This window comes from Bos indicus, chromosome 11, assembly GCF_029378745.1.
Source record: "Bos indicus isolate NIAB-ARS_2022 breed Sahiwal x Tharparkar chromosome 11, NIAB-ARS_B.indTharparkar_mat_pri_1.0, whole genome shotgun sequence".
Taxonomy (NCBI): domain Eukaryota; kingdom Metazoa; phylum Chordata; class Mammalia; order Artiodactyla; family Bovidae; genus Bos; species Bos indicus.
In genome coordinates this window covers 87832193-87855808 of record NC_091770.1, presented here as the reverse complement: position 1 = coordinate 87855808, position 23616 = coordinate 87832193, and the positions used below count along the sequence as shown (strand labels likewise).

Genomic DNA, 23616 nt, shown 5'->3' with positions numbered 1-23616 from the left:
CGGCTGGGGGCGGCTCCGGCCGCAGGTAGCGCCGCGCCCCGGCGCGCCCCCCACCCCGCCCGCCCCCGCCCGGGCCCGGCTTCGGCATCCCGGGAAAAAGTTTCTTTCCCTTGGAATCCGGACGCGGCCGGGAGATCCCTGCCCGAAACAGAAGCCCTTTGTTCCAGGAGAAGGCTGCTGCTGCCAGGCTACCTTGGGCCTTTTTAAGACCATCCCCCGCCCCTTCCCTCCCCAGACCCCCGCGGGGCAGCGGGCCGGACGGTTCACACCCCGCACCCCCAGCTCGCGCCCCGCTAACTTTGGCCCGAGAGTCGGGGCGGTGGTGAGCGGGGAGCCCTCCCTGGCCGTCGCGGAGGGGTCATCGGCTCCCCCGCGGACCCCCGGCGCCCACCCCGCCACCCCTCTCCCCCAGCTTGGGGAATTGCCCGGTGCCCAGCCTGCCCGGCGCGGCGCTCTGTGACCGGGGTTCCGCTCTGCCGGACTCGAGGGCCGGCCGGGGGACCCCGACTGCCCAGGAAAGGTGTGCGCACCTTTAGCCAGGGAGGCCCGCCCGGTCCCTCAGCGCGCCCGGGCAGGAGTGCGGGGAGCCGGGCTTCTGATCCGAAGGCCTTTGCTCCCCTCCTCTCCCCAGCCCCCACCACCCCGGGATGTGTATGTCTTACCTGATCGCACCCCCCGGACGCCTCCCTTCCTCATCAGCCTGGAAAAGGCCTGATTTTTAGGCGAGGTGCAGAGTCATCCTCTGCTGCTAACTAGGAAGCCCTCCACGTCCTGGGCGAGCGCACTTAGGACTAGCAGGCTTTGGTGACGGTCAGAACGGCCTGCTACCGAAGGGCAGGGTTTGGGAGGCCAGGGCCACCGATGACTGTGGTTTGGGGCTTTTCCTCCTTCTCTGCCCTCATTTACCCTTACCTGTCAGATGGGACGAGCAGTGCATCCTTTCCAGGGTGGTGATGAGACAAGTGTGTGTCAAGTGCTTGGCTTATACTAAATAGGTATATACTAAATAGGTAACTGGTTTACAAGCCCTATGATGCCGCTGTTGAATCGATGATCACCTTCTCCCCCGCAATGTCAAGGTACATTCTTGAAATGGGGTATGGTAGGTATTTCAGAAGGAGAGGACTGGGCCTGAGTGAGTGAAGGGAGGTCACCACAAGAGCTTAATTAAGCAATGGCATTCAGTTTTTTGCCCGCTTGAACAAAGCAGCTGCTGTTAGGAACTGCTTGGGAAAAAATAAATCCAGAATGTTTTCCCTTAATGAAAAAAAATTTCCTTTGTAGGCGTTAACAGTCAATAATAGGCTAAATGAAAAGCAGCAGATTCAGCGTGCTGAATGTTTTAAGAGTAGTAAGGGCATCCTCCTCTCCCTCCTTCCTCACCCCCCCCCCCCCCCCCTTATTTTTGGAGGAAGAGAGCTGCATGTAAACGTTCTGGAGTGAGCTGTGTGATCCCACATCACTTAATTCTACTCTTATTAGCAAGGCTTCAAAATGATGCCTTCAAATTAGGCTGATGGGGGATGAGCATCATAAGTTTCTTCAGAAGTGCTGGTTGAAAAACAAGAAAAAAACTTTGGCAGTGTTTTGAAAATACATCATTAATAATGTTTATGGACTGATTGCAACCCAAAAGGTAGCTGAGTATGTTTTCAGGGAAGGGAGCTTTTATACACCATGCCTTAAAAAGAATGCTTAATTGTGTTTAAAGTTCTGTTTCTTTTCCTTACTGCAGTTTGTCGGTTAAATATTATTAACACTGGCAGATGTTGGAAGCTAGGCAAATAGGAGTTGCTATTAAAATTGGCATACCCTTTCGTGATTAATGTTAGTTTGCGGTGTGTAGCTCCAAAGCTGTCTTAGTGTGCTGGGCAGATTACCCTAGAGCTCAGTTACTGAGTGGATGAAAGAGAGACTAGATTTGGTGATTTTATTAAACTGCAGGCTTGCTCTATGTTGCGTCTAAGAACACGAATTGGTTAAAATCTCAAAAAAAAAAAAAAAAGAAACTCATTACAGGTCTGTCTCACTTTAAGCAGATCCTGTACACATACTAAGATGATGCTACATGTGAGCTTACATTAATGAGAGAACTGAATTGGGAACAGTTTTATTTAACAAGTATGTCTTCATATTTTGATTTTAATCAAGCATGTGCTCTTCCTGCAGACCGGTTTATTGGGACAGAGTTACTCATTTCACAGAAATAAATATAAAATTTGCAAGTGTGTGGTCCTATGTTTAAACAAATGTGTCACGGAGTTAGTAAACTAATTTTGAACTGAGTAACCTTTGTGTATCTGTTATTTCCAGGATAGGCTATGTCTGCTAAAAATCATCCTATAACTGAAGTGTACTTTTTCTTTGATACGCACGCCTGTAGCTGGACTACCCTACCTTGTACTCTGAACCTCTCATCTGTTGTATTTATTTCTCATCCCCACGTTACACGTGAGGAAGTTGAGGCTTAGAGATGTTAATTTGCTCAAGGTTATAGAGCTAGTCACTTAGATGCATTGGAGAAGGAAATGGCAACCCATTCCAGTGTTCTTGCCTGGATAATCCCAGGGACGGGGGAGCCTGGTGGGCTGCCATCTATGGGGTCTCACAGAGTCGGACACAACTGAAGCGAATTAGCAGCAGCAGCAGCAGCAGCACAGAGCTAGTAAGTTGAAGAGCTAGAGTTTGAACTTGGCTCCATGCTGTTTTCAGAAATAATGCTGTTAATGTGTTACGTTCAGTAAGGCTGAATTCTCTAAATGACTCTTTGGTCAGATTGTCCAAGTTCAGATTCCGCTTCTGGCCAGTTGTGTGAACTTGGATGAGATACCTAATGTTTTCTCATTTGCCTTGATGTTAGTCTGGATAACAATACCTGTCTGCCTTGGAGAGGTGTGAGGGTTTAATGAGATAGTCCACAACACAGTACCTGGTGTATTACACAGACAACCGGTGTAATACATGCTAACTGCTTTAACAGTTTATATTATAATTAATCTATAGAACCTAAAGGGGATATTTGGCCCCAAGATGAGATTTACATGGGTGGATTGATGTGGCCTAGGAGAGTAAGGGGAAGGAATGGTTGAATGAGTAAGTGAATGGAAAGCTACTACGTGTCTGTTAACCATTGCTTTTTAACTGGTTTGTTGTCTTGGCAGCAGGTCAGCACAGCAGTGTTTTAAAATTTTCACTTGGTGATCTCTTGGTGAAGTAATTGTTTTGCATGGTTTTAGCCAAGTCTGGTGCTTCAACTGGGATCTGCCCTGTGTTTTGGGAAATAATGGAAAAAATCAGTAGTGACTGAATCTGAAAACCCTCCCCTCTGCTGTTTGTGGGGGTTTTATTGCTGTCTCACTTTCTTTGAGTCTCTGAGCTCTTTGAAATATTCTCAGAATAGGGAAAAGTTGTACACGTGTGTGAAATGTTCATAGTTAGAGACCCTTCTGGAGCATCAGCCATTCTGTCGTGCTTATTTGGCTTTGTCAGATACATAGTTTTAAAAATAAATTTGATGTTGACTTGTAAGTATTAAAATTTAATCTGCTTCCTTCCGGGCCATAGTTCTCCACTCTGTTGTCCTTGGTTGCCTTGGAAATCTCATTGCTGTCACAAGCACAAGGTTCTAACTCCAGGGAGAGAAGGAGCATCTGGACTGCCCAGACTCCCAGGGGCCTTGCTGTCCTTGGGGCCAGATGCCCCTCCCAGCAGCTATTAGTGGGAACCCGGCCTGTGTACTTTTTAAGCAAGAGTATGATTCTAAACCTTAGCCCTGTGTGACTTGTTTGAAAAACACCTCTTCCAAATAGCAGATTAATGGATTTTAGATTTATTGTCGGGTTTCCCTGATGGCTCAGACGATAAAGAATCTGCCTGCAATGCAGGAGACCCAGGTTTGATCTCTTGAGTCGGAAAGATCCCCAGAGAAGGGAATGGCTACCCACTCCAGTATTCTTGCCTGGAGAATCCCACGGACAGAGGAGCCTGGTGGGCTACAGTCCATGGGGTCTCAGAGTGAAAGGACATCACTTACTTGCCCAGTCCATTCTTATTTTCAGAAATGAGCCTGTATGGGTCAGTTAGGACCACTGTAAAAAAAATAGACATATATGTTTATTTATGTGGCTGCGTCGGGTCTTACTTGTGGCAGGTGGGATCTTTGCTGTGTCCCTCTGCCTCTCCGATTGTATTGCGCTGCCTCCAGAGCCTGGGCGCTCAGTAATTGTGGCTCAGGGTCTTAGTTGCTCCATGGCATGTGGGATCTTTATTCCCCGGCCAGAGTTCAAACCTGTCTCCCCTGCACCACACAGGGCAGGTTCTTAACCACTGCACCATCAGGCCCAGGGCTGCCTTTTTATGCTGTGTTCTGTAATCCAGTCATAGGCGTCTGGAAATCTTGGAGTGATTTGAGAGAATGATCTCTGCTTATGAGATTCCTATTCTCCACACACACCCCGCCGCTGCCCCTTCAATTTGTCTCTTTCTTGTGATTAACAGTTAAAGTACTAATGCCTTCCTGGTTGGGTTTCAGGCCTGTCCCTCATTCAGTATTTAGTAAGTGCTGCTGTGTGCCAGGTGATGGGAAGAGAGTTCCCAGGAGGAATGTGTTCTATCTTTGAAGCAGCCTGCAGCTGAGTGGGAGAGACAGCCATCCTATAAACAAATCAGTGCAGTAAAACATGGTTAGGCTGTGACCACAAGATTGTCCAAAATCCTGGATTGGCAGGGGTCAGGTGTGTCTGGGGCCATGGATAGGAGGACCTTGGTGATGATGTGGGATGGAGTCTCAAAGTCAAGATAGTCATCTGTGGGTTACCACGTGCTTTAATTACTAAGCTGTCTCAATAGAGCCTTTTGTATTTGTCTCCCTGCCTTAGGTAAATATTGACCCACTCCTGAGGTGATGGCCATCTAGGCCTCTGGTTGGATTTTCATAGCCAATCCATAGAGCACTGCTTAGACCACGAATTTGGAATAATCTTTGATTCTTACCCTCCTCATTCCCAGGCCTTGATGCCTTTCCTCAGGGAACACACACATTCTAGATCTGCACTGTCCAGTTTGTTGTTGTTCAGTCGCTCAGTCGTGTCCGACTCTCATGACCCTATGAACTGCAGCACGTCAGGCTTCCCTGTCCTTCACCATCTCCTTGAGTTTGTTCACACTCATGTCCATTGAGTCAGTGATGCCACCCAACCATCTCATACTCTGTCATCCCCTTCTCCTCCTGCCCTCAATCTTTCCCAGCATCAGGGTCTTTTACAGTGAGTCCGTTCTTCACATCAGGTGGCAAAAATATTGGAGTTTCAGCTTCAACATCAGTCCTTCTAGTGAATATTCAGGGTTGGTTTCCTTGAGAATTGACTGGTTTGATCTCATTGCAGTCCAAGGGACTCTCAAGAGTCTTCAACACCACAGTTCGAAAGCCTCAATTCTTTGGTGTTCAGCCTTTTTCATGGTCCAACTCTCACATCCATACAGTTCAGTTCAGTTCAGTCGCTCAGTCGCATCCGACTCTTAGCGACCCCATAAACTGTAGCAGGCCAGGCCTCCCTGTCCATCACCAACTCCCAGAGTCCACCCAAACCCATGTCCATTGTTTCGGTGATCCCATCCAACCATCTCATCCTCTGTCGTCCCCTTCTCCTCCTGCCCTCAATCTTTCCCAGCATTAGGGTCTTTTCAAATAAGTCAGCTCTCCGCATCAGGTGGCCAAAGTATTGGAGTTTCAGCTTCAACATCAGTCCTTATGAACACCAGGACTGATCTGCTTTAGGATGGACTGGTTTGATCTCCTTTCAGTCCAAGGGACTCTCAAGAGTCTTATCCAACACCACACTTCAAAAGCATCAATTCTTCTGCACTCAGCTTTCTTTATAGTCCATGACTACTGGAAAAACTGTAGCATTGACGAGACAGACCTTTTTCAGCAAAATGATGTCTCTGGTTTTGAATACACTGTCTAGGTTTGTCATAGCTTTCCTTCCAAGGAGCAAGCATCTTTTAATTTTATGGCTGCAGTCACCATCCACAGTGATTTTAGAGCTCAAGAAAATAAAGTCTGTCATTCCTTCCACATTTTCCCTTACTGTTTGCCATGAAGTGATGGGACTAGTGATGGTTAATTTTAGGCAGTATCCAACATGGCAGCCTGAAATCAAGCATTCAGTTTCTCGGCTGCCCCAGCCACATTTCAAGTGCTAATTAGCACATGTGCATTGGACAGTGTAGGTTTAAAACATTTTCATCATCAGAGAAAGTTCTTCCAGACAATGCTTTTTAGATGCTTGCAACTCAGAAGGTCTACTGATAGCAGCATCGGCATCACCTGGAAGTTTGTTAGGCACGCAGACTGTCGGAGCCCACCTTAGGCCTTGGAATCAGAATCTACGGTTTCCCAAGATCCCCAGGTGCATTCTGTACACATTAAGGTTTGAGAAATGCTGTTCTCATGGTGACTGACAGTAGAATCACTTGCAGGGAGGGAGGAGGTTGTAGAATAGAGAGATGCCTGGCCCACTCCATGAAATTCCGACTTTATTAGTTAGGGTGGGCCCTGAAGCATTGGCATTTTCTAAAGCCACCCCCTAAATGGGGTTGATGATCACTGCAGTAAAGTAATGTAATGCCAGGTAGTGGTAAGTGGTAAGTTACACAGGATACAGGAGTAGAATGAGACTCTGAAGAGCAGGAAACTGAAATCAGGAGAGGCCTCTCTGAAGAGGTGGCATTAGAGCAGAGCCCAGGATGCAGCGAGGAGCCAGGGAGGGGCAGCTTGTGAAAAGGCCCCAAGATGGGGGTGACTCAGCCATCCTGGAGGAGAGGAGGGGTGAGGGTGGGGGCCAGGCAGGCCAGATCACAGGAGGCCTTGGCGATGTCGGGAGGGAGTTGGATTTTGTTCTCATGTGGTGGGAAGCCGTTGGAGGGTTTGATCTGATTTACATTATCGACATTTCAGGGTGGTTGTTCCAGGCAGGATAGACAGGCAGGGCAGGAGAGAACAGACGAGACTGGTGGGGGTGGGGGTCTTCCCAGCAGGCAGTGGGGGTGATGAGAGTCCGATGGAGACCCTCTGTGCTGACGGTTCTGGTGTGCGCTGGGGCCAGGTGAACAGAACTGGGTCCCTGTCCCAGTGGAGGCAGAGGCCAGGCCCCGGCCCTCGAGGAGTGGACCTCCTGGTGTCCCCCTGGCGAAGCTGACACCCTGGTGCTGCTTAGTGTCGAGGCCCGTGGTGTGCTGCTCAGCACGGCTTGCTCTAGAAGTTGTGTTGAAACCAATGCTGGACGTTCACGTGGTTTTCCGTAGACACGGATCAGAGAAGGGAGAGAGGATGCAGAGCTGTGTGGACAGGGTGTTTGCTTCTCTCCTCTTGTTTGTAGGTATATGTAGCCGGTGACACTTTCTTAGCAGTGTCAGATGCCTGGGACACGGTTCCCATTCAGCTCCCCAAACACTCTTCTTTCCACTAAAAAAGAGGTAGTGAATTCATTTCCCTCTCCTGCCGCAATAGGAACCTGCCTGCTTTGCTTATACTTTCTCTGTGTCATATGGCCTTTAGGTGGTTGCCAGGATCCTTCCAGGTACTTTTGTACCATTATGGTTTTATCATGTGGATGATGTGGAATAAATGAACCAGAGCTGGAATGCTGGGGCTGTGTTTTCTTTTGTATTTGGTTGTGTTGGGTCTCCTGATTCGTAAATACGTCTGGGCACCTACCTGTGTATTGTCACTGTGCGGTGCCAGTGATGTAACAGCAGGTGGGACCAGCTCCTTCCCCGTAAAGCCCTTATTTTCTCAGGCTTTTGTGTGCAGTTAATGTTTATCCCTTCAGCCTTTTTTCGTGCCATGGCCCCTCTGGAACTCTGGTGAAGATGTTTCAGAAAGACGTTTTAATGCATTGAATTAACTGAACCCACTGGAGTGCAGGAGACCGGGGTTCGATCCCTGGGTGGGGAAGATCCCCTGGAGAAGGAAATGGTAACCCACTCCAGTATTCTTGCCTGGAGAATCCCTGGTAGGCTACAGTCCACGGGGTCGCAAAGAGTCGGACAAGACTGAGTGACTTCACTTTCACTTTTCTCCTGCATTGCAGGCGGATACTTTACGTTGTCTGAGCCACCAGGGAAGCCCAAGAATACCGGAGTGGGTAGCCTATCCCTTCTCCAGGGGATCTTCCCAGCCCAGGAATCAAAGCGGGATCTTCTGCATTGCAGGCAGATTGTTTACTAGCTGAGCTACCAGGGTCTCCACATAGACTCTTAAACAGGACGAGATATATTGAAATACAGTTAGAAAAATGTTTGAAAAAATCTATCATACTAATATGTATTTCTTTACTAATGCATTGAATATAAAAATTTGGTTGGTTGTGGGTCTAATAAATACTTTAATTTTGAGGTCCTGATGAATGTAAGCAATGTGGGGAGCTATTTCTAATGACTCTAAAACTATATTAAGTCTTCTCTTTGGAGTCACGGTACTGCTGATGTTACCATGGTGTGTTGCTTACATTCATAATTGAGGGAAGTGCTAAATTTCAGTTGGGGGCTAATGAAATACAGATGTAATTATTTTTTCCAATCCCAGCTCTCTGAATTCAGACTAAGAATTCCAGACTTGACAAGATTATTTTAGTCGATTGTCTTTTGGAGTGAGTGAGTGAGTGACTCTGTAACAGTGTTGTTTAAACAAGCCTCGTGATTATTACAGTGTCATTGTCATGAATTGGTTCTTGGAGTTCAGCAGAGGGGTGACACCTCGAGCCTGTGTTACAATCATCGAGTAGTAAAGGTGCGTAGAGGAACTAGGGGTGGAGGGCAGAGCTGTCAGTTGTGGCTGGACAGCCATGCTCTCTGCATTTTTGTCAAGGTTGGGGCTTGGCAGTTTCTCATGTGATCCCAGGTTAGTTCTTACCCTCGTGCTTGCCTTGGAGTTCAGGGACACTATGAATTGCCTCTGTGAGTCCTGTAGTTAGGACCCTGAGCTGGGCTGCTCAGTTCTCCTATTTTTACCTTTCTTGTTTTTCTGGTTTGTCGTCTGCTGTCCTCAACTCTGAAGGGCAAGCTTGGGTGTGAAGTGATAGATTTATAGGTACCTTCTGCCCAGAATTCTAAGGGGAGACTTGGACTTCCGCCTTGTTGAGGGTGACGTATTTGAAATGATGCTGTTGTTGCATGAGTGTGTTTGGGGTGTCTACAGCATAGCTGAAATGTTACTGTCCGTCCCCCCCTCCTTTTTTTTCCTTTTCTCTTGCCTCTTAGCAGTTATTGGATGCTTACAGTATGCCAGGCTTGCTTTAAATTTTTTACACATATTAACTCTTAACTTGTTCAGTGATTACAAAGATCCTGTAAGGTCCCCGGAACCTAAACCACTTTACCAGGAGCAGAGAGCTAGGAAGTGGTGGAGCCAGGATTCAAATGCAAGCATTCTGACACGCGAGTTTCCGCTTCTGTAGCCGCCGGCTGCCTCTGTGGAGCCTGGCCTGGAAAACGCCATCCGTGTTGATGCCTCTGTGATTAATTGGCACGACCTGTCTCTTGCTGTCCAGTTTAGTACCATGCACCTGCTGCCTTCCTTGAGTGGGTGCTTCTGGGGATGCTTGCTGCCTCTGCCTCCTCTGTCTGTGTTGCCCCCCAAATGGTTCCTCTTTACTCCCTTCACCGCTCTGCTGACATGTCCAGCACTGCAGAGCCCAGTGGCCCCAGGGACCGCTCACACCCTGGCAGGAGGCCGCCCTACTAACGGGATTATCATCTTCCTGCTCCAGCTGAAGATGGCTCTGTCAATATGATTTTTATGCAGGTGCTGGCAATCAAAGTCCTTGGCTGGTGAAGGCAGTTCCCACAAATGATGAATTGCCTTGGCTTTTAGGATTCTAGCCAGGCACTCCGGATTTGAGGGCCTCTTTCCCTAGTTTCCTAGAAATCACAATCTTAATAGAGTTTTTGTTGTTGTTGTTTTAATTTTTTAACACCAATGGCTGACATTTCTTTGAGCCCTAATTCTGTGTTAAGGGCTGTGCTGTGTTTTAATTGGAAGTTTTTGATAATTGAATCCTTTCACTTGGCCTGTCTGGTGTAGATCCTGTTACCTCTGTTCTATGGTTGAAGACACCAAGGCTCAGACAAGTGCCGTGACTGCAGGGAGCTAGCCTGTCCCACAGTTAGCAGATGATGGAACCAGGAACCCCAGCCACGTCGAGATCAGCCTGTGTGCTTAAGACTGTTTTCCTGTTGGCCCTTTAATGCCTCCCTGCTAGTCTCCTGCTGGCATCTCTGTTGCCGGTAAAGATCCCTCTTTAGGTGTTTCTCTGGGCTTCAATCGTGCAGGCTGATAGTCGTCCACCTTCTGCAGGTGGGTCTCCACTGTCGATGCCATCGAGGTGAGGTTGCCTGAGCAGGGTCATCAGACTCTAACCCTTGGGGAGGTGCTTCACATCAGAGGTGTTTATTAAGTGGCCTTGCCTGCTTTGGAGTGAGTTAGAAGGACACACACCCTCACCCCCAGAGCTGAGGACACTGTCACAGCTGCTTGTAGAGGACTCCAGAGCCACATAGGCAGTGAGCAGTCCATCCAGCGTCCCCGCAGTGTCAACAGATACGTATTTGGAGAGCGACCACTGCAGGGTTACAGATGTGACTTGTCTAGGCAGTCAGGGAACTCTGGGGGAGATTCTGAGGGGAAGAGAGAGTGTTCAGTCCCTGTACTGTGTCTGTTCCTCTGCTAGCCCTGATCTGACAGCTCTCCTGGTGTTGGGCCTTGGGCAGCTCATTTCACTGGTCCAGACTCAGTGGCCTCAGCTGTAAAGTGGAGGGTGGATGAGATGTTTCTTAACATTGTGTCTGCAACACAGTTCACCTGCCTCTTGCCTTCTTTCCTTTTCCTGACCATCTCCTCCACTTTCTCTTGGCCATTCAAATCCATACCTTTCGAGAGGTTAGAAGTGAAAATATCTCTTTCTCTACTCCCCTGTTAAACATTCCCTCCTCCAAAATACCACTGGAGTCGATAAGGTGGTTGGCCCAGAGGCTGGAATTTCCTTGGGTGCATCACTAGTTTGTCTGGGACAAATGGGGCTCTGTACTTTGCCATCCCATCTCACGGTGAAGGGTCTTTCCAGGTGCACACCTTGGTCTCTTGATTACAGCTCTGTTGTGCTTGGCTTCTCTGGTGAAAAGAAGTAGGACTTGCCCATGTGGTCTCTGATTGCAAAGTCTGTTAGCGGGAGTGTCACTGTTGATCTCCTGGTTGCAGATACGTGCCTCATTCAGCCGGATGTGCCGTGGTACCTGGGAGTTTTCCAGTCCAGGGCCAGGCCTTGTCTGTCTCTGCAGCAGCGAGCTTATAATGGTCCATTGTTTTTCGTGGTTATCCTGGCCTTTTGGCTGCTTCTTTCTGTAAGCATCATCTTGACCTGTTCACAGTGGGGACCCCTTGCTTCTTGACCAAAGGGAACTGTTGAGCTTCCCGGTTTTCTTCTAATCTTGTAAATTCTCTTGTGGGTTTTTCTTCTGTGGCCAGTAGGAATGAGGTGTGTTTACTCCTTGGATCGTTGGGCTGTCAGAACCTGCAGCTTTTGTTTGCCCTGGTGGTAGCTTGCCAGGCCACAGGCTTTTCTCATGGGGAAGAGGTGTCAGGCAGGCTGGTGCACGGCGGAAATTGTAAGGAGGCAGAAGGCTCCCCACCTCCTCCATCTCCCTTCCCTTCCCTCCTCCATGCTATGATTTCTTTTCCTTGGAGACCAGGTTGCTGACGCTGGTGACTAGACGGTGTCCAAAGCTGAAAATTCTCACCTCCCTTCTTTTTTCTCCTGCGTTCTCTTGCCTGCACTCCTTTGGTGTATTTCCAGACCCCCAGGCCCTGTATGTCCTTTTTAAAGCGGATTTTCCAGCCAGAGGAGACTCACAGGGGAAGATTTCGTTTGGGGTTTCAGTGGGCAGCTTTCTTTCCTGGGGAGCTGCTCTTTGGTGATGACATTTCACGGTGGCCTCCTTTACTACCACCCTGCCTCCTCTCAGTTTTCTAGGAACTGGGTTTATTGTTCTGTCTTTTAAAAATGATTTATTGTCTTCTGTAACAGTGTGGAAGGAGCTTAATTTTTTGAAGTGCACCGTCTTCTTCTTTATGGCCAGAGCAAAGTAAAGGTTTGATTGATCTTATGACACAGTTGCTTTAGTCATAGCTAATGTGAAGTCTCTTAAGGGCTTCTGTTTTATTTGATCTTTTTAATTTATGAACCTCCTTGCATCCCTGAGCATCTGTGCACAAAGCCAGTGAGGCCTGGGGTGTCGCATTCAGGGCTTTATTCCTGCTTCTGATGCACTGCGAGCTAGTAGAGCATTCTGACAGTTGGTTAGGTTTTGGGTTGAATTAGGGAGTAGTGATGGAGAAGGAAATGGCACCCCACTCCAGTACTCTTGCCTGGAAAATCCCATGGATGGAGGAGCCTGGAAAGCTGCAGTCCATGGGGTCGCTGAGGGTTGGGCACGATTGAGCAATTTCACTTTCACTTTTCACTTTCATGCATTGGAGAAGGAAATGGCAACCCACTCCAGTGTTCTTGCCTGAAGAATCCCAGGGACGGGGGAGCCTGGTGGGCTGCCGTCTCTGGGGTCGCACAGAGTCGGACACGACTGAATCGACTTAGCAGCAGCAGCAGCAGGGAATAGTGGTGTCAGTAGATGACTGTTTCAGGAATTTGTTACTGGTTTTCCCAAGGAAAACATACTGTTAGGTTGAATAATTAAAGCCAGTGGTAGACGTGTGTTAGAAGGTAAACAAGAAGAAAAGGCTGTTGTCAGTAGCTGCTGGAACACCCATCTTGTTTCTCTGTAGGGCAAGGTCATCCTCAGGGTTCTCGAAAAGGCCAGGTAGTGAAATAGAAATAACAGGGACCAGTGCTCAACAGCTGAGACCAGTGGAAGGGAGGAAGAGAGAACACTGGACTCACTCAGAGTGTGGGGCTACCCCTTCTCCAGAGATCCCCGAGGTTTCTCCCCGCTCAGCAGCAGGTCTAACAAATGAGTCAGTGCTCTCTGCCCTGATGGGCAGGGAGGCATATGATCCATTGAGGGGAGTTTGCACGAGGATGGTTTTTGAGCTTTGCTGTGTAATTTTGATGACTTTTAGTTCACTGAGAAAATTCATCTGGAACAACTCCTTCCTTTGGTGTTGGTCCAAATGTAGCATTTAGGACATCTTTCAGGATGGGGTTTGGGCCATGGCAGAATGATGTGGAATCAGTTTCTGGGTCACGCAGGCTTTCGAGAGGGCAACCCTGGGCTCTTAGATGTCTGCTGTTAAGGAGCATGCGGTTTGCTGTCAGACCTCAGAGTGTCTTGGCATGTCCTTCTCGGGCGAGGGAGGCTCGGAATCCACAGTTAGGCCTGCTCTTGGCTTTCCTGTTGGACCCTCCTGCCAGACCTTGAGCGTGCCTCAGGTTAAGTGGCCCTTCTTTTTGAATCCTCAGAGTCCCAGGTGGTTCCCAGACCATGGTTCTCAGAAATTGTCTGTTGAGTGTGAAGGCCCAGGTAATCGTTGTTTTTGTGATTTTATATCTTGACCTTCAGATGGCTTGCTGTATGTTTAGAAATAAATTTGTTTTGATTTGCACAATCAAGATTGTCATGTTATCCTTTGAAACAGGTAAATCTCTATAAGAATTACAGAAATCTCCTCTCTCTAAAGCACCCTGATATCAACTTTCTTCATTGAAAAATATCTCTTACTCTGTAAAACCTTCCCTAACATCCCTCATCTATCAGAACTTTCTTCTCTTTTTTAAAAATAATTTTAAAATTTTATTTTTTGGCTGTGCTGGGTCTTTGTTGCTGCATTGGGTTTTCTCTAGTTGTGGCAAGTGGGGGCTACTCTAGTTGCAATGGGTGGGTTTCTCCTTATGGGAGCTTCTCTTGTTGTGGAGCAAGGGCTGTAGGGCCCGTGGGCTTCAGTACTTTCGACTCCAGGCTCAATAGTTGTGCTGCATGGACTTAACTGCTCCGAGGAATGTGGGGTCTTCCCAGATCGGGAATCAAACCTGTGTCTCTTGCATTGGCAGGCAGATTCTTCACCACTGAGGCACCAGGGAAGCCCTTCTCTGAAATCTTAAAGCAGTTACTGTGACTCACTTTTGGATCAATCTATCCGTCCATTGATTCAGGGCTTGGTTGATCCATCCGTCCATCCATTGATCTATTGATCCGTCAGTGGTGGATTGAGGCATCCATCTGTCTGTCCGTCCGTCCGTCCATCCATCACTGGGGCAGACCTGGGCTTGACATGAAGTGTGCTGCGTGCAGTGTGGTGGGCCACGGCCGCTGTGGGTCCTGCATGTGTGCCGAGAGTGGCCCGTGCTTCCCTCCTTGGTGCTCACTCACTTCCGCAGGGCCGGAATCTCGTCAGGGAGCACACAGGAGGGGGTCACTTGTCTGAGGGTTTGAGGTCCTCAGGGTTGTCCCTGTTTGGTCAGGACAGAGGATGGCAAGCTTACAGTCCACCCTGTTTTTGTTTGCAAAAAAAAAAAAAAGCTAAAACGAAAACAAATATGAAGACTATACAACAGAGACTGTGTGGATGTGGCCTGCAAAGCTTGAAATACTTCCTGTGGGGCCCTTTACAGAAAGTGCTTGTGCTCCAAGTACACGGATGGGCTGTGAGTGGAGAGAGTCTGGACTGAGTGGGCAGAGTGCTGGGGTGTGTGGAGCCTTTGGGTGGCTGAGTCCAGTGGTCTGTGTGTCACACAAGCGTGCTGAGCAGGTCTAATCCCTGTGGAAGCACCTTCTGTGCCCCAGGCTGCAGGAAAACACCACAGCTATTGAGTAGAGGAGTGAAGTGAGCAGGGCTGGGCTTCAGGCAGCCCATCTGGTGTGGTGGGCAAGGGGGGCGGGGGGAGAGGGTCAGCCCTTCGTTGTGGGGGGCCCTCGGAAGGGGTACCTGCTGTTCTGCACCCCGAGTCCTGCGGGGGCCAACCCCAGGCCTGCCCGCAGGAGTGGTCAGGGGCGACTCGCCTGAAGCAGGCATGCGTTCCCACCGTCAGCCTGCTTCCTGTGTTTGTGTTCTTATTTCCTGAAACAAAACTGATGACTCCTGAGAGCAGGAGCTCTTTTTTTAAAAAAATAATATGCTTATATTTTTATTTAAACTTGACTGTTTTTCAAAACATAGTTTGGGCTGGACAAGTTTTATGCCCATTTTACAGCTGAGAAAACAGCCTCCCAGGTGTCTCGTGGCTTCATAAAAAGACAGTCAATGGTAGCCCTGAGAACTGAGCCCAGATCTCACAGCTCTTGTCACTGAGGGATCTTTCTGTTTCCCAGAGCAGCTGAGTACCTGCTCAGTTATCGTTTTATGGAGCTAAAAAAAAAAAGGTGTGGGTACAGTATTTATGCAGAGATTCTGTATGCTTAGAAGCTTCTTCATTCAGTCTATTTTAAGAGATTCAGAATGATGTACATGTATCATTTGCTATGAGTTACTGTCTTTAGAAATGGCTAGAGAGGACAGATAATTTAGAAATATTTGCACCTTACATCAGAAGAGAGTTAATAGTACCCGTTACTATTAATACTAGTGGTATTAGCTGTTCCGGGAAAAGGTGCTATTTATTCATAATAAGCAGATAATAGCAGCAAGATTGGAGAGGAAAGCCCAGATAACATTGAGTGTAGGTGTAATTATAATTTAAATTCCATGGTGGGGGAGGGTATTTAAATACAAGGTTTTAAGAGCTGAGTGGTAGTGTAAGGCATAACTCCAGTCTTGTCTGTAACAGGAGGTACTTTTTGGCCCTGTAACCTTGGAGACGTCATCAATCTTGAATTTTTCATCATTGGAATGAAGTATCTTTTGAGAGAAGCATATCTTCTTCAGTGTTAAAAATATGTTTCTCTCATGTGTCCTAGTGAGTATTCTAGTTACAGTGCATATTTCTTTCTTTCTTTTTTTTATATCCTGCCCACTCTACTTGGTTATCCTTGAGAAGAGAGAGAGGGTTTTAGGTGATAGCTATGTGGTACCCAGTCTTTGGGTCTATAATCATATTCCACATTTTTACAGTTTTCTCAGTCCTTTTTGTTGTTGTTCTGATATTTGACTGTAGATCTCTTTCTTTGGGGAAGGTCACTTTGGTGGCTGAAGGAGAACTGGGCTCATTTAGGGGCTGCTAGAGGATGTATTTTTGTTATGCTTGACAAGTAAGCAGCGCCCTTCCTCCTGAGTGGAGCTGATCAGCGATCGACAAATGAATGGTCTCTTTCCATCTGGTTGTCACCCAGACAGGCGAAAACGATGGTGCCGTTTGAACACTGAGTTTCTCAGACTCCCAGGGGACAACAGAATGTGTATATGAGTTGGCATGCCCAAATGCAAATGATTTCTATTGATACCTAATGTATGTAAATTTATGCTGCTTGGTTGACAAAGACATTATGAATGATACTGTTTCTCAGTAGTGTTATATAACTGAAATTTTTGTTTCATCCTCACAATGGTGAAGTACAATTCCTGCTGAATTTCTGTGACATTTCCAGCAGCTCCAAAGCTGGCTATGGGGCTGTCGCACCAGAGATGGAAGATTCCACATCTTCCAGAGTGAGTGAGTGCATGCCTCTCTCCTAAAGGCCTTGACTGTCTTCTCCCCACGTGGAAATGCCCTGATTGAGGGCAGGGTGAAAGTGGATGGTCAGGGTAGTGCAGTGACTCAGCAGAGAAGAGGGGTCTTAGTCCAGTTTGGGGGGTCAGGGTGTGGCGCTGAGACAAGGGACTGCTTTGGGAAGAAAGTTATCTTTTCCTTTTTAACATTGAGTCCTTCTTTTCTGCTTCTGGCAATTACATTACATCTCAAATTCAGGGACAGAGAATCCAGACAGGTTGTGAGAGAGAAGGGTTTAGTCAGTAGAGTTGGTGGAATAGGGCCCCGTGTGCCTGGTGAACCCCACTCAGCCCTGGTGGGGGAACGTTGGGACTGGGTGTGCTTCACCTAGTGGTCATGACAGCGGTATTAGCCCCGCTTCTTCTATCTTCACCTCTGCTCTCCCCTGAGCCCTGACCGTGGCGTCTCCCCATCTGGCAGTTAACCCACCTAAGGACTGTGTGCCCACCCTTGCTGAGCCGGGTGCTGGGGCAAGCTGCCCAGTGGGTAGATGTCCCTGCCCTCCCGACCATGCCACTAGCGTGGCGGGAGAGGCTGATGGCCAGTGTGCTTCCTGCAGGACCTGAACTTTTGCTAGGTCTGGAAGCATAATCAGGCGTTAGGTAGCGCGCAACAAAGCCTAATGCACAAAAGAGCCCTCTGGGATATTTGCTGAGTAAATGGGAGAATTGAATGATAGCAGGAGGTGAGACTCTTCTAGAAAGGGGACTAAGTACCTGAGCCCAAGGTGGAGCTGAGTAAATGAGAGAATGAATGATAGCAGGAGGTGAGACTCTTCCACAACAGGGACTAAGTACCTGAGCCCAAGGTGGGGCTGAGTAAATGGGAGAATGAATGATAGCAGGAGGTGAGACTCTTCTAGGTCGGGGACTAAGTACTTGCGCCCAAGAGGGGAGACTGGTTGCATGCAGAAAGATAAGATAGCACAGGGCTCTGGAGGGCTGTGCCCAGTGGGTGATTCTTGCTTGGGGTGGGGCAGTGTTGGGCTCTTTGTCCGTGTGGCTGGGAGAGAAATGAGCATGTGGAGTAAAGAGTCCTAGCCTTGCTCTAGGAGGACGGAAGGCATTGGTCGAGAGCAGCTTTATGATTTCTGCAATAGAGGGGATTTCTGCAAGAGGAGATGCTTGTGTTTGCTTTTCCCCCATCATTCATTGAAGGTCTCCCTGGCCCGTTCCAGCACTGGGCGTTTACTCATGTGAGTGAAGAGCATCCTGGATTTTTAGGTGTTCACAGTTTCACATGGTTCATCTGTGTAAACAGATGAGTAAACAAACAATTACAGTATGGTTTGATAAATACGGTAAGATGCAGAGGCGGTTGCTACGGCAACGCCAAGTCACTCATGACATCCTGTGAGAGCCAATAGGCTTGCTTGCTCAGGGTCTTCTTATAGAGGACCCAGCCGAGGAGTGATGGTGAGTGGTAGCCTGCCGCTACCACTCAGATGAGCCTGCTGCTGTGTGCCTGGGTCAGCCCTGACCCCAGCAAGTGAGTTTGCCCATGCAGAAGTCTTAACAGCAGCCGTGGGCTGAGCCTGGGCCCTGTGACATCTCTAGCACGAGCAAGAAAAATCTGCGCTGGGACCAATTCCCCAGAGGGCAGTCCTACAACCAGATTGTGGGGCGCTCTCCCCGGGTAGATGCAGCCTCGTGAAGGGGAGGGTGACGGGGATGGAGAGTGGCTTCCGCACGCCGACCTGGGTTCTGCCAAGAACCAGGATGCTAAATATAGTCCCTGTGTCTCCTGAGCTACTGGGTGAAGAGGATGTTTCTTGTTTCCCATCTAGTCTGGGAGTGAGGGCAGGTATGGGAGAAGCAGAGTAGGTTTTTCCCCCTATTTAGGGTCGATTACCAGGAAAGCATCTGCATTTCATAATCAATGGAAGAATCCTTTCAGTCAGATCAGGCAGATGTACCAGGGTCTTGACTAGAACGTGGAGAAGGCAGTGGCATCTCTGTGGCGGGGACAAGACGATCTCTGTGCAGAGTCCGGCTGTCTGTGCTCCAAGTGTGGACCACAGGGTTCATGGGGGCCCAGCTGTCCACACTCTGAGTGTGGACCATGGGGTCTGTGAGGCCCAGCTATCCAGTGCTCTGACCAGAGGACCACGGGGTTTCGTGGGGCCCAGGCATTGTGTGCGGAGGTGGAGGGGGTCCTTGACTAGTTCCAGTGGCAGGGGACAGGTCAGCTTCCTGCCTCCTGACAGCACAACCACCTGCCCGTTTTCAGAGAGGAGATCAGGTTGCTCTGTGGTTGTGTGTTACTTTCCCGAGCCTCTGACTTCCTGTTTCCTCTTATATACCAGTCTGGCGGGAGGAACTCCTCTTCCAGCCGCAGGGCAGGTGGGCGGCATTCCGTCTGCTGGAAGGATTTTTCTGGTACGACTCTGCACCTCCCATCCCTCCAGCCAGGACTTGCCACTTCCAGGAGGCAGGTGACAGTCTCCCCTTGACTCCTGACTGGGCTCCCAGGCTCTGTGACTTGACCTGTGATCCCCTCTTCCTCACTGCCTCCGCTTGCTCTGGGATGTGTGTGGAGTCACATCTAACTTTGAGCCCCGTTTGGATGGCAAAGCCGACTCAATGGACATGATTTTGAGTAAACTCTGGGAGTTGGTGATGGACAGGGAAGCCTGGCGTGCTGCAGTCCATGGCTTGCAGGCAGTCAGATGCGACTGAGCGACTGAACTGAACTGAGGAGCGTTTGGTGTGGTTGCAGCCTGGGCTTCATATAAATGTGGGTTTGAGTCACAAAGCAGGCTTTCCGTCTGCTGAGTGCGTGCCAGTCACCAGGTGTGATCTGGCGAAGGAGTTGCTGTTGCTGGTGTTCGGTCCGCATCTTCCCTCCTGGAAGTGGCGAGTCCTGGCTGGAGGGATGGGAGGTGCAGAGTCATACCAGTTTTTCTTAGAGTGAAAGTCCCTTGATGAGGGACCCTGTGTTGTCTTCCTGACCCAACCCCACCACCCTGCTCCCCGACCCCACACTGCCTCCCGGGGACTCTACTTCAGAACCTTTCCCCGCCGTTCATTCTGCCCAGAACCATCTTCTCTCCTCACTGCCCATCCACACGGTTCACCCCACCCTCTTACCTCTTTTAAATAAACATCACCTCCTCAATGTCCTACCCTGACCACCATTTAAACCAGCTCCCTGCTGCCAGCCCTCTGACCATCTCTTGTCCTGCACAGCTCTTAGCGCCTCATAACCTAGGAACTTAGTTGTTATGAAAGTGAAAAGTGAAAGTGAAGTCGCTCAGTCATGTCCGACTCTTTGCGACCCCATGGACTGTAGCCTACAAGGCTCCTCAGTCCATGGAATTTTCCAGGCAAAAGTGCTGGAGTGGGTTGCCATTTCCTTCTCCAGGGGATCTTCCCGACCCAGGGATCGAACCCGGGTCTCCTGTGTTGCAGGCAGACGCTTTACCATCTGAGCCACCAGGGAAGCCCCAGTTATTATAGTTTTAATTTATTTTTTAATTCCCTCTTCCCTTCGTTAGATCATGAGCTCTGTGGGGGCAGGGATTCCTGGCTGTCTGAGTTAATGATGCATCTCCAGCGCCCAGAATTGTGCCTTGTGCCTGGCACACAGTCCATTAATAGTGCACATTTGTTGAATGAATAAAACTGGCCAGCAAATACAATTTGGATTGCAGGAAGTGAAACACGTGATCCACGAGCACTGGTGCTGTTGGTTCATAGAAATCTTGTTTCTCGGGAATTCTTTGGTGGCCCAGTGGTTAGGACTTTGCCAAGCCGAGGGCTGGGGTCTGATCCCTTGGTGGGGAAACTGGGATCTTGGAAGCTGTGTGGTAGGGCTCCCCGCTCCTCCCCAAAGAAATCTTGTTTCTCTGGCTATAGTGAAGACACTTAATTCTTAGAGGGTACTGCTTGAAAATTTTTATTAGTGAATGAAGATCCCTGGAAAAGTGAGAGCATGTTTGCATGGCCCAGTTCCACAGGGCTTGAGGCTGCTGCTTGCCTGCAGGGGTTCGGATCCAGGGTTAGAAATGTGCCCAGCCTCTCTCTGTATCCATCTCCAGACGGGCTCTGGGATTCCCTGTATGTTTCCAGATTGCTGCTTAGTAAAAGTGGAGAGTGTGGTTCCTTATTTCTTTTACTCAGTGGATCCAGAGTAGTTTGGAGTTAGAGTAATTCACAGACACAGCTTTAAAACTGTGAGTCAATTAATTATTGTCCAAGAGAGCTTGGAGGTTCATCTCCAGGGTTGCTTTGGTGACAGTGATCTGATGTCTATGTGACAGTTATAACAAAGGCTGGAATTATGTTGGGACCTTGAAGAGTCTATCAGATGGTAAAGGAATTGAGAAGCAATGGTTACCACCTGTCCTATCTCACCCTGTTTTCTGGTTTGGACTGTTGCCTTGTGGAAATTTATTTATTTGTTAAGGCCTCCAAAATAAACATTCTCAGAATGGTTGCCAGGATTACAGGGTTATCGTGATGAGAGGCTGGTCTGCTTTTTCAACTTCTTTCTTTTGTAAGCCCTGGTTGTTTTTTTTTACTGTTTATAAACTATTTTTAAAGAAACCATATGAATTCTTCATATTTCCCTCTCTTAGTAACATGACACTTCTAAAACTTGTATGGTGGCCTGGGACCCATAGTTTTGCAGAAATGACGAGATGGATGAGATGTGGTTCGTGCCTAAGAGGCACTTATGTTATCCCTGAGCCTTGGACTTGGACTCCACCACTGATTTCACCAGTTAATGCATGTGTTAAACCTATTTAGTCCTTACAACAACCGTGTGGGTAGTAGGTACTGTTGTCATCCCCACGTTGAAAGAGGAGGAAACTGGGACACAGAGATTAGGTCCCTTTCCTAAGATCATTGAGCTAGGCACTCACAAAGCTGGAATCTCCACCCCAGATACTCTGACTTTTTGAGTCCATGCTTCTCATCATAACACTCTGCTGCCTCCCTCAAGCTTCCTACCAAGTTTGAGCTTCCTAAATCCATACAATGGATGAACTGGTCATAACGCTGCCTGGATGAGGATTGGTGTGAGAATCAAGTGAGAAAACCCCTGTCAGAACACTCAGCCTGTTGCGTGGTGAGGGCTTGTGGCAGCTGGCACTGCTACTCCAGCCTGGCGGAGGGAGATAAGATGGTACACAAATTATACTCATGGAAAGTAACATGTGTTAAGTGTCCTCGAAGAGCACTGATAACAGAGATGACTTCCTGTGGGGCCCTGGGAGGCCTTAGTTGGAGGAGACACCACCCGGGCGCTGACCATCAGTCCCGTTTGATTAGCTCCTGGAGCTAACTGGGGCTCTCATCAGTTACCAAGCCCAGGGTTGGACTAGATGGGAGATATCACAGGGTAGAGGAAAGGTGGGTCTGTTGGGAGGAATCAGAGGGTTGGACTCTTGAGTTGAGCAGGAGTTCGAGGAAGGCTGACCAGCATGGTGGGGCCAGGAGGGCCCACTTCCAGCCTTGTGAACGCTTAATTAGCTTTGCATATTGTCCTTCTGTTCCCTCTCTTTGGAAGTTTTCTCCCACACCTTCCTTCCAGTGGATTTCTAGAAATACCCTGTTTTTCATGACTCACTGACGGAGCACATCCTGTTTGGGGAAGTCCCAGGGGAGGCGTTTCAGGACGGTGTGAAGGGTGCTGCCTGTGATGTATGGTGCGGGCACCAGACGGCTCTGCTTTTCTGAAGCAGAAAACCTCCAGAAAACCCTCCCTGCTGTGTACCCATCTGAACTTCTCCACATGTGGGGTTTCAGTGCCTTGACCCGATTGTGCCCACTGGAATCTCCCTCCTCGTGTTGTAGGCAGGGACCTATGTGTAGCTGGCTGCAGCATGACTGATGACGGGATTAATGGAATTAGATACGGGGCCTGAAGTTTGAACCTGACTGAGTCAGGTGACCTTTTGAACCAAGTGGGTGGCCCCACTGCTTGTGCCATCGGGGAGGCCGTGGTGGAGCCTCTGCCCGGTGCCCTGGACCGATTGCTTGCAGAGTGTTGTTGAGAGAATTAGAGAAATGGGGACGGCCTCTCAGGGTACCCAGAGCGCACACAGTGCAGTCAGCTGGCCCTTCCCTTGGATAGTCTGATTTTACCATGAACTGCTGCTATTCCGGTTTTTTTTTATTATTGGCCTTCCTCCTTCTAACAGAGGCCGGATGTTTTAAATCATCATGCAGTGGCTGTCTTCTGTATGGCCCGAGGCCTTCTGGCAGGCTGATTGGAGAGCTCAATACATTAGGTGGTGAAATAATAGAAAAAAAAAAAAAATAGGAGAGGCTGAACTTGAGCTGTGAAGAGGGCTGGGGTTGGGGGGTTGGCCAGGTTTAGATGGGAGGAGTGGGCACTGGTGTGGGAGGGTCTGGCCACTGTGATGTGGGGCTGGACCCAGGGGCTGGTGGCAACATGTGAGGAGCCAGTCAGGCTGTTTTGTCAAGACTCTGAACCCCGAGGGCAGCCGTGGTGGTGGGGTACCTGGCATGGGGTGCAGAATGGAGGCTGATAATGCCCTCGTGTGAATGGTGAGGGCGGTCGGATTAGGCTGGCACAGAGCCGCTCAGCCTGGGCAGGTTTGCCTCCTAGGGACTTTTGGCAACATCTAGAGACATGCTGGATGGCTTCAGCTGGGGGAGGAGCAGGGTGCTGCTGGTGTCCAGTGGGTGGAGGTCAGGGATGCTCCTGAACCCCCTCCAGTGTGCAGGGCGGCTCCTGGGTGTTATTAGTGCTGTGCCCAGAACTGCAGGGCTGGAAGGTAGTCAGGTCCTGGGAGACTTGGGGGGCTCAGGGGGCAGCTATCTGTACCCCCGGTGGCTCTTGCTTCCCTGGTGAGATGAGGGAGGGTCTTGGTGGGCCTGAGTTTCTTCTTAAATTGGGACAGGATGAAGACTGTTTAGGAATTCTCATAAGCTGAAGCTTAATCAAGTGCCATGAAGTGAGGATCATGATTTCAGGGCACTCGGATGTATTA

At 49.0% G+C, this 23616-nt stretch overlaps 1 protein-coding gene across 2 annotated transcripts in view; it reads left to right on the top strand.

The window, feature by feature from the left end:
* ASAP2 (ArfGAP with SH3 domain, ankyrin repeat and PH domain 2) overlaps positions 1–23616 on the top strand; it is a 158296-nt gene that overhangs the window by 505 nt on the left and 134175 nt on the right. The window lies entirely within an intron of this gene.